The following is a 12262-nucleotide window of genomic DNA, read 5'->3' as shown; positions in this document are numbered from 1 at the left end:
AGTCTTCTAAATTGTACATGTGGCAGATCTGGTGGAATGTTGATGATATCCAACGGCCAGTAGTGCTCAGATTTGCCTATCTCTGCACTGTCGGGTTAGCTTCATCCAATGACTATCTTTCAAAGTTATTGGCACACTATATAGTTCTTGTGCCATAGTTGCATGTTTTGGAAAAAAGCTACTAGTGGGTTGTACTATCTATTTAGGAATAGAAGATGTATACATTGAAGTTGTAGGGAAAGAGATGACATGGAGCATCTCAATTCCTATGAGTAGGGATTGGAAAAGAGATGTCATTTGGTTCACATCATAGGAACTTTTCTATTGAATATAGAGATGACATGTTTCTCAATTCCTATGAGGAGGGATTAGAAAAGAGATGTAATTTGGTTCATATCATAGGAACTTTTCTATTGAATATACGCTAATGTTTATTTTCCTTTGAAATTAAGGGAGTATAGGAATCCATTCATATGAACCAAGTGGATCTAAAGCTATAGAAATGATATCATGTTTATTTCCTTTGAAATGTGGAGTATATGAATCTATTCCTATGAACCAATTGGCTCTAAAGGAAAAAAATCCTATAAAAATCATATCATATAGAGTTCCTATGATATTCCTCGACACTAAAGGATGCTTGAAATTGCTGCAGGTGATACGATGGTATTTCTTTGTAGACTCCTCACCCAACTTTATAGTTACCTCTCAAAGATGAATGAAATGATATATACATGGTATTCTACATGTGCAATTTGGTACACGAAAACTCGGTAAAAGTTTGCGAGGTTTGAATTTTAAATAAAGCTATATGCACTGCATTTCGGAACGGAGGGAGCATACGGCAGTTGCTAACACTCACGTGGAAGATTTGTGTGTAGGAGGAGTGGTTGTTCTGTTAAATGACATGGCAAAACTGACACTGTCGAATGCCGATCTAACGGTCCTTACGGCGTTCGTCAGGAAAAGGCTTGTGGCGAACGTTTGTCGGATAATGATTTACGGACACATGCATTGCATTGATACGTGCCCCCCTCTCTCTCACGCACACGCACCCTCACGAGTCACGACTCTCCCGAGTCCTCTCATAGACTCGCACGTCGCACCCACCGTCTATCTGCAGGTAGACGTCACGCACATATGTGCTCTTAACACCCTACCCTCAGAACTTCTAAAAAACAAAAGACGGCGCGCACATTTTATTTTAGCTCACACGTCACACACTTGTACTATTACTCTTGCGGCGAATGTTCTTTGGGCATAGTATATTGTACTCTCACGAAGAGAAGCGGTGCACGCACGCACTAGTTCTCTCACACCCACTCGCGGGTACACGTAGGAGCGCATTTTTTTGAAGCTGGTACAACAAAATCACTCCACTATATATAAAAGCAGGAGCCTTAACACTTGCTTTACTAGGGTTCCTCTCGTTCACTCTCTCATGCTCTCTAGATCTAAGCAACACATAGGTGGCCACACTCTCTCTCAGCTCACGGCTGGTCACAAATCCGGCCGGACAACCTCGACCGGGGCAGGGGTGTAGGTGCATCGTTCACGCTGTCATCGGCGACGAGGGAGGAGACTGATAACCAACAAGTATAGGGGATCGCAATAGTTTTCGATAAGTAAGAGTGTCGAACCCAATGAGGAGCTAAAGGTAGAACAAATATTCCCTCAAGTTCTATCGACCACCGATACAACTCTACGCACGCTTGACGTTCGCTTTACCTAGAACAAGTATGAACTAGAAGTACTTTGTAGGTGTTGTTGGATAGGTTTGCAAGATAATAAAGATTACGTAAATAAAAAGTAGGGGCTGTTTAAGTAAAGACACAATAAAGTAAATATAGTGAATGTGGAAAAGTGGTGGTAGGGTTGCGAAATTGCCCCTTAAGCAATTGACTACTTTACTAGACCGATAGCAAGTATTATGTGGGAGAGGCCACTGCTAGCATGCCATCCCTTACTTGGAATTCTATGCACTTATGATTGGCACTATTAGCAAGCATCCGCAACTACTAATGTTCATTAAGGTAAAACCCAACCATAGCATTAAGATATATTGGTCCCCCTTCAATCCCGTATGCATCAATTTCTATGCTAGGTTGAAGCTTCTGTCACTCTTGCCCTCCAATACATAGTCCTATCAACATACAACTAACCCTATGTGTGATCCACGTGCGCGCTCATATGATGGGCACCAAAGGACAGCAACATAACCACAAGCAAATTAAATCAATCATAGCAATTCATTAACCACCGATAGGACAACGAAAATCTACTCAGACATCATAGGATGGCAACACATCATTGGATAATAATATGAAGCATAAAGCACCATGTTCAAGTAGAGGGTACAATGGGTTGCGGGAGAGTGGACCGCTATAGATAGAGGGGGAAGGTGATGGATATGTTGGTGAAGATGGCGGAGGTGTTGGTGAAGATCGCGGTGATGATGATGATGGCCACGGCGGCGTCCCGACGCCACCGGAGGAGAGGGGGAGAGGGCCCCCCTTCTTCCTCTTCTTCCTTGACTTCCTCCCTAGATGGGAGAAGGGTTTCCCCTCTGGTCCTTGGCCTCCATGGCATGGGAGGGGAGAGAGCCCCTCCGAGATTGTATCTATCTCTCTGTTTCTCTCTGGTTCTCCGTTCTGTTCTGGCTCTGTTTCACCGTTTCGTATATATATGGAGATCCGTAACTCCGAATGGCCTGAAACCTTCACCGTGATTTTTTTCCCGAATATTAGCTTTCTTGCGGCAAAAGAAGAGCGTCAACCGCCCTACGGTGGGCTCATGAGGGTAGGGCGTGCCCTAAGGGGGGGGGGCGCCCCCCTGCCTCGTGATCACCTCGGGCACTGGTTCGCGTTGATTTTCCTTCCGAATTTTCCATATTTTCCAAAAATAAGCTCCATCCGTTTTTATCTCGTTTGGACTCTGTTTGATATGGATATTCTGTGAAACCAAAAACATGTAACAGACAGGAACTGGCACTGGGCACTGGATCAATATGTTAGTCCCAAAAATAATATAAAAAGTTGCCAAAAAGTATATGAAAGTTGAATTATATTGGCATGGAACAATCAAAAATTATAGATACGACGTAGACGTATCAGCATCCCCAAGCTTAATTCCTGCTCGTCCTCGAGTAGGTAAATGATAAAAAAATTGATGTGGAATGCTACCTAGCATAATCTTGATCATATGTCTAATCATGGCATGAATATTAAGACACGAGTGATTCAAAGCAATAATCTATCCTTTAACATAAAGACAATAATATTTCAAGCATACCAACCAAGCAATTATGTCTTATTGAAATAACATAGCCAAAGAAAGCTCATCCCTACAAAATCATATAGTCTGGCTATGCTCCATTTTCACCACACAAAGCATTCACATCATGCACAACTCCGATGACAAGCCAAGCAATTGTTTCATACTTTGACTTTCTCAAACCTTTTCAACTTTCACGCAATACATGAGCGTGAGCCATGGACATAGCACTATAGGTGGAATAGAATATGATGGTGGGGGTTATGTGGAGAAGACAAAAAAAGGAGAAAGTCTCACATCAACTAGGCGTATCAACGGGCTATGGAGATGCCCATTAATAGATATCAATGTGAGGAGGAGGGATTGCCATGCAACAGATGCACTAAGAGCTATAAGTTTATGAAAGCTCAAACTAGAAACTAAGTGGGTGTGCATCCAACTTGCTTGCTCATGAAGACCTCAGGCATTTGAGGAAGCCCATCATTGGAATATACAAGCCAAGTTCTATAATGAAAATTCCCACTAGTATATATGAACGTGATAACTCAAGAGACTCTCTATATGAAGAACATGGTGCTACTTTGAAGCACAAGTGTGGTAAAAGGATAGTAACATTGCCCCTCCTTTTTCCCTTTTTTTGCGGGCTTCTTTGGCCCCCACTTTTTTTATTTAGGCTTCTTTGGCCTCTCTCTCTTTTTTTGGGCAATGCTCTAATAATGATGATCATCACACTTTTATTTACTTACAACTCAATATTACAACTCGATACTAGAACAAAGATATGACTCTATATGAGTGCCTCCGGCGGTGTACCGGGATGTGCAATCATCTAGCGTAGCAATGACATCAAAAAACGGTCAAGCCATGAAAATATCATGCTAGCTATCTTACAATCATGCAAAGCAATATGACAATGAATGCTCAAGTCATGTATATGATGATGATGAAAGTTGCATGGCAATATATCTCGGAATGGCTATGGAAATGCCATGATAGGTAGGTATGGTGGCTGTTTTGAGGAAGGTATATGGTGGGTTTATGGTACCGGCGAAAGTTGCGCGGTACTAGAGAGGCTAGCAATGATGGAAGGGTGAGAGTGCGTATAATCCATGGACTCAACATTATTCATAAAGAACTCACATACTTATTGCAAAAATCTATTAGTCATCAAAACAAAGTACTACGCGCATGCTCCTAGGGGGATAGATTGGTAGGAAAAGACCATCGCTCATCCCCGACCACCACTCATAAGGAAGACAATCAATAAACACCTCATGCTCCGACTTCGTTACATAACGTTCACCATACGTGCATGCTATGGGACTTGCAAACCTCAACAAAAGTATTTCTCAATTTCACAATTACTCAACTAGCACGACTCTAATATCACCATATTTATATCGCAAAACTATTGCAAGGAATCAAACATATCATATTCAGCGATCTACAAGTTTTATGTAGGATTTTATTACTAACCATGTGAATGACCAGTTCCTGTCATCTCTCTAAATAGATATAAGTGAAGCAAGAGAGTTTTAATTCTTTCTACAAAAGATATGCCCACGCTCTAACAAATATAAGTGAAGCAAAAGAGCATTCTACAAATGGCGGTTGTCTAAGTGAAGAGAAACAGGCAATCCAAACTTCAAATGATATAAGTGAAGCACATGAAGCATTCTATAAAGCCATACTCAAAAGATATAAGTGAAGTGCAAAGAGCATTCTATAAATCAACCAAGGACCATCTCATACCAGCATGGTGCATAAAATAAAAGTAAAAACCTAAATGCAAAAGACGCTCCAAGACTTGCACATATCGCATGAACGAAACGAATCCGAAAACATACCGATACTTGTTGAAGAAAGAGGGGATGCCTCCCCAGCATCCCCAAGCTTAGACGCTTGAGTCTCCTTGAATATTTACTTGGGGTTCCTCGGGCATACCCAAGCTTGAGCTCTTGCCTCTCTTCCTTCTTCTCACATCGAGACCTTCTCAATCATCGAACACTTCATCCACACAAAACTCCAACAGAAAACTCGATAAGATCCGTTAGTATAATAAAGCAAATCACTACTCTAAGTACTGTTGCAAAACAATTCATATTTTGTTTTTGCATTGTGTCTACTGTAATATAACTTTTTCATGGCTTAATACACTGATATAAATTGACAGGTTCATCGAAACAAGCAAACTATGCATCAAAAACAGAATCTGTCTAAAACAGAACAGTCTGTAGCAATCTGAACATGCACCATACTTCTGATAGTTGAAAAATTCTGCCAAAATTAGGAAAAATAAAAAATTTGTACAGAAAGACAGTTCAAAAAGAATCAGAACCATTTGACGTTCCAGTAAAAAATTAAAATTCATGCACTACAGCCAAAGTTTATGTCCTGCACCGCACAAACCAACAAGCATCGTAAACATCCTAAAGGCAAACCTTGGCACATTATTTTTATAATACAATGGAATTGTACAAGGGGATAATTTTTTTTGTTGAAAGGTTTCTGTAATTAAGATTCACAAAGTTCCCATGGGCATGAACAAAGTTCAAGGACGTCCCCCACTTTCACAATGCTCGTCTCTCTCACTTTCACTTTTCTTTTAGAAAAAGTTTCGGGTTCCCCTCTTTATTTTTGTTGTTTTTAAAATATATAAAAGCACTCAACAGAAATAAACGACTCTCTAAAACTTCCGGGTTGTCTCCCTGGCAGCGCTTTCTTTAAAGCCATTAAGCTAGGCATGTAGTGCTCAAGTAGTGAATCCACCCGGATCCCAAGGTATATCAAAGCCAATTTGAATCAACAATGATTTGTAATTTAGTGGTGAGCACAAGGTAACATATATCATGTAATGACGAAGTCTAACTCTCTTCCTATGCATCGGCATGTCATAAAAGAACAATTCATGCACACAAAGTAAAGGCCAATGCATAGTATAAACAGTTTCTTGCAATTTTATCATGTTGGAAACATAGAGAGGTGGAGATATAGTTCCTCTCTCATAATAATTGCAAGTAGGAGCAGCAAGCACATGCATATTATATTTATCAAAATCATCATGTGCAACGGTAAAAGGCAACCCATCAATATAATCCTTAATAAGTGCAAACTTCTCCGATATAGTATAATCGGGAGAATTCAAAAAGATAATAGGACTATCATGCGTGGGTGCAATAACAACAATTTCATGTTTAACATAAGGAACTATAGCAAGTTCATCTCCATAAGCATAATTCATATTGGCATCTTGGCCATAAGCATAGCAAGCATCATCAAAAAGGGATATTTCAAAAGAATCATAGGGATCATAATAGTCATCATAGCAATCGTCCTTCGGTAAGCACAAAGGGGAATTAAACAATGTATGAGTTGAAGAGTTACTCTCATTAGAAGGTGGGCACAGGTGATCAATCCTATCTTCCTCCTTTTGTTCTTCGCTCTCCTCCTCATCTTTTTCATCCAATGAGCTCACAGTGTCATCAACTTCTTCTTCCATAGACTCCTGCAAAATATTAGTCTCTTCTTGGACAGCGGAGTAGTCCTCAATATATAGTTTAACATAAGCATTAGAAGCATAATTCTCATAACAATATTCAAGTATGGCAAAATTTTCAGATTTGTGAAGAGTAGCATCATACTTTTCAATCAAAGAAGCAATTTCAGAAGCACCCTTAAAAGCAACAAATTCTTCAATTTGTTGAACATCATAGTAATTATAAACACCCTTAGCATACGAAGATATGATTCCATTATTACTAAACTCACATTGATAGGGAAGGTGTTTCTTAGGGTTTTCAGAACAACAAGTAAAATCATATATTTCACATAGATTCCAAGCATAGCATTGCAAACGTTGAATTTGACCCCATGATAGTTTCCCGTTTTCAGATATACGGTGTCGCACATAACAAGCATGCTCATCTAAAGATTTACCCTCAACTAAGCTAGTTGGGGTTTCGGCACGAGCACAAAGGGATCGAAGATGATCCAAGTAAAAAGCTTCAGCAGTGTGATAGATTTTGAGTGGTTCCTCAACCATTGGTTCAGTAGGTACAACTAATTTTTTTGGTATTTTGTGTTTCCGACCCATAACTAAAGGTAGAAAACAACTAAGAACAGCAAATAAAAATTACTTAGTGATAAAGCAAACAAGCACACACGAGAATATTCACCCCACGCTATTGCTCCCCGGCAACGGCGCCAGAAAAAGGTCTTGATAACCCACAAGTATAGGGGGTCACAACAGTTTTCGATAAGTAAGAGTGTCGAACCCAACAAGGAGCTAAAGGTAGAACAAATATTCCCTCAAGTTCTATCGACCACCGATACAACTCTATGCACGCTTGACGTTCGCTTTACCTAGAACAAGTATGAAACTAGAAGTACTTTGTAGGTGTTGTTGGATAGGTTTGCAAGATAATAAAGATTACGTAAATAAAAAGTAGGGGCTGTTTAAGTAAAGACACAATGGAGTAAATATAGCGAGTGTGGAAAAGTGGTGGTAGGAGTTGCAAAATTGCCCCTTAAGCAATTGACTACTTTACTAGACCGATAACAAGTATTATGTGGGAGAGGCCACTACTAGCATGTCATACCTTACTTGGAATTCTATGCACTTATGATTGGAACTATTAGCAAGCATCCGCAACTACTAATGTTCACTAAGGTAAAACCCAACCATAGCATTAAGATATATTGGTCCCCCTTCAATCCCGTATGCATCAATTTCTATGCTAGTTTGAAGCTTCTGTCACTCTTGCCCTCCAATACATAGTCCTATCAACATACAACTAACCCTATGGTGTGATCCACACACGCGCTCATATGATGGGCACCAAAGGACAACAACATAACCACAAGAAAATTAAATCAATCATAGCAATTCATCAACCACCGATAGGACAACGAAAATCTACTCAGACATCATAGGATGGCAACACATCATTGGATAATAATATGAAGCATAAAGCACCATGTTCAAGTAGAGGGTACAGCGGGTTGCGGGAGAGTGGACCGCTATAGATAGAGGGGGGAAGGTGATGGAGATGTTGGTGAAGATGGCGGAGGTGTTGGTGAAGATCGCGGTGATGATGATGATGGCCACGGCGGTGTTCCGGCGCCACCGGAGGAGAGGGGGAGAGGGGCCCCCTTCTTCCTCTTCTTCCTTGACCTCCTCCCTACATGGGAGAAGGGTTTCTCCTCTGGTCCTTGGCCTCCATGGCATGGGAGGGGCGAGAGCCCCTCCGAGATTGGATCTATCTCTCTGTTTCTCTCTGGTTCTGCGTTCTGTTCTGGCTCTGTTTCACCGTTTCGTATATATATGGAGATCCGTAACTCCGATTGGCCTGAAACCTTCGCCGTGATTTTTTTCCGAATATTAGCTTTCTTGCGGCAAAAGAAGAGTGTCAACCGCCTTACGGTGGGCTCACGAGGGTAGGGGCGCGCCCTAGGGGGGGCTGCCTCGTGACCACCTCGGGCACTGGTTCGCGTTGATTTTCCTTCCGAATTTTCCATATTTTTAAGCTCCGTCCGTTTTTATCCTGTTTGGACTCCGTTTGATATGGATATTCTACGAAACCAAAAACATGTAACAGACAGGAACTGGCACTGGGCACTGGATCAATATGTTAGTCCCAAAAATAATATAAAAAGTTGCCAAAAAGTATATGAAAGTTGAATAATATTGGCATAGAACAATCAAAAATTATAGATACGATGGAGACGTATCAGAGACCAACGGCTGCACGCGCGTCCCGATCGGCGGCCGTGCCGTTCTCTCCGAGGGAGCGCTGGCTCGGGAGGGCCTCCGACCCCTTCTTCCTCCCTGCGGTATTGTGGCCAAGATGCGGCCTCCCGACGCCGTCTTTGCGACATGCCGACGACCCTCATGTATATATTCCTTCGAAACCTGCCTTGCTCTACTGCCCCAGCTCCCTTTGTGTGGACCCTTTTCTACTTCCGTCCGCTCTTCCAAAGCCACCTAGACTTCTACTAAGGCACGTGCTTTGCACGTATGTTCTGTATGATAGATACTCATATACCTTATTTTTAGAGAGAGAAATGGGTACTCACATGTTGAGTAGATATCATAGTATGTTTGTTTGCATGATCTAAGGACTGTTCTGAAATAAGAAGCAAATCACTTGCACAAATCAAACTGAGTTCCAAGTAAGAATTTGATTACAAGATAAAAGTTGTAGTTTTATTATATGTCGTTTCCTGGGTTCCACTGATGTATAGTTCCAGAGTTGTTTGACGGTTTACATGCATGTTTATGGACTATTTTGTGCAACTAAATAAGTCATTTAGGTCTGACAGACACTCATGTCCAGTATTAGCTTGAGGTATAGCTTATGTATGACTGAAATAAAATATTACACTTTTTCTGTGAATAATAAAAATATTACATTTCTCGATGAAGCAGAATAAAACTTTAGCTAGCATCAGCCATGCAATGTTACGTTATGTGAACAGTATAAACTTTGCAGTATAGCGGCATCTAAAAAAATCCATTTTTACAGTAATCTAAAAAAATTAGTTAGTAGTAGAGTGTTTATTTCCCAGGTGACAACGGGGAACCAAAATGTGCTAGTTATTTGCCAACTTGTCGTACTTGCATGTGAGGAGGTGGCAGCAGTTTCTAGACATTTCTCAACTTTAGTAGGTGCAATCCAGATTCAACGGGGACTTCTTTATTTGTTTACTTGGAGAGCAGAGTCGGCCATGTGCACAAGGAGCGGGAGCGAATCCAGCAGCTCTTAGCCATCAGATCATGTCATCCTTTGTTTGATGGACGACAGTGATATTCATGAGAGGGGAAATGAACGGTGGATTTTGAGCCAATGCTTGTTTGGGCGGGAGAACCGAAGATGGAGTGGTAAATCCAATTTGAAAACTGCCGCATTATAGTAGTAGTAGATTAGAAGTAAAGCTATTTCATACAGTCGACTCAGACCGTTGGTTCAAACAGGGAAGAAAGTGGGAAAGCTGTAGCATGAATCTAGGACTTGGTTCTAAGAGGAAATGGGGGAAAGTAGTAATATCTGTCACTGTTTAAATAACCGTATATCTTATTTGCGCAAACAGGGATGTCTGTCTCCATATCGTTTCGGGATGTCTATCTCCGTATCGTTTCTATCCACGCAATCAAAAGCACACACCTTAGTTTTAGTACAACTGCGCAAAATGAGATGGCTATCCCTCGCTGCCGTCGTCTAACCTCCCGTCTTCAAGGTATCCCTACATTGGTAGTAACTAAGGTAGAATGACCAACACAATCTAAAATAAGCTGATTCGTACGTTTTACTTCCTGATTGCAGTGCAGGGATGAGCGAAAACAACTACATCCTAGTCCGGAATGCACTTTCTACCAGTTCATCCATGGACCAAGGACTAGCTGACACGACTGCATGACGATTTTTTGGACAGGTGCGCAGACAAGAGGCATTGTGGTCTGCTTATTTCTGCAAATAGCAGTGCTTAAATTTAGTGGAATGCACAAGCATTTCAGCTGGTCAGTACACTGCATGGTTCAGTTCAGCATTCCAGCTGATACCACAATTATAATTGGTTATTCTGGAATGAGAGAACCTAACCTTGAATGGTGGCAACAAGAAAAAACTAGAGTGAACTCCAGGAAATTTAAGCCTGCCGGGAGGCCCTTTGCTCAGAGAGAAGCCTTGCTTGTTTTTTCCTGATTTGTAAACCTTCTCATAACTTTGTCTTTTGCTGTGAACTAGTATATGTTTGTTATGTTCTATGAATCATTGAGATGTATAAAATTGCTTAACTTATGCTTTTCAAGTTTTTTATGAAGACGAGTTTAATGTGAGTGTTCCACATGAGCGCTGGACTAGCGTGTGAACGTTTGGAATTTATTACATTGTGGCCTCAATTAACTGCATGAACCACTGTAACAAGATACATAGTTGCTTATATGTCAGACAACAGATTGTTGATTGTGAGCTGGTCGATAGCCTAGTGTTGAAGCGAGCTGAGCCAATGTGCCGTGTTTTGCACAACTGCTTACAAGTGGGGTAGCACCAACAGTGTTTACAAGTACTTATGTATACGTCGGCGCACGGTTCTCGAACGAGTGCTCTGTTTCGTCAAAACACACACTGCTCGTATGATAAACCGTGACAACTTATGTCTTACCATGCCATATTCATGAGAAAACTAGTGAGGACGCATCTGTTTCGGCAACAATTACGATGGTTCTCACATGATTCACGGGCACACAAAAGTAGCAGCAGTTCCCATAGACAGATTCAAACAGAGTACTATCCCCAGGGGGTCGATAACAGGCAAGGTTCGGATAATTAGACACAATCCAAACTACTATTAAACACTAGCTGGGGCAACTATTTCATGCCTCGATCTAATTTGGGCTGGACACAAGACGAACCTTGCCATGAACATCATCGAGGACGTCCCGCAGCAGCTCAATCCTGTGAACCTTCATGAAGACAACCTTGTGGCCTTGCCACTGATAAACTTGTTTGTGGAGGCATGCCACGTCATCTTCCTGCGTAAGCTTGACAAGAATAGTATTCCTCACAAACGAAGGAGTAGATTTGAACTTCTTGTACTTCAGTACACCCTGGACAACACGCCTGACAACAGTGAGGCTGGAATACAACTCTTCATTGGTATAACCGCAAATGGCTTCCAGGATCCAACAGCCTAAGAACTCTGTTTTCCCAGTGCGTATATTCAGGTCGTCCGCCTCATAGCGAGTGACATGTACAACCACACAATCCTTGTCTGCATCAGGGCTCTAATTGAAACGGAAACAAATTCTGAATTACTTTTCAGTATAAGAAACACGAGTTATTTAAACCACTATGTATACCATGGCATCGAAGCTAATAAAATTGTGCATTATTAATCACCACATACTTCCTTTTCTAAAAAATCACCACATACTTATATGAAAAACCACAATCGAGATCGGCAAAGAAGGAAATCACCTTGGGCAGCTCAG

Source organism: Triticum dicoccoides, chromosome 3A (genome assembly GCF_002162155.2).
Source record: "Triticum dicoccoides isolate Atlit2015 ecotype Zavitan chromosome 3A, WEW_v2.0, whole genome shotgun sequence".
NCBI lineage: Eukaryota > Viridiplantae > Streptophyta > Magnoliopsida > Poales > Poaceae > Triticum > Triticum dicoccoides.
Note: the sequence above shows the minus strand (reverse complement) of the source record.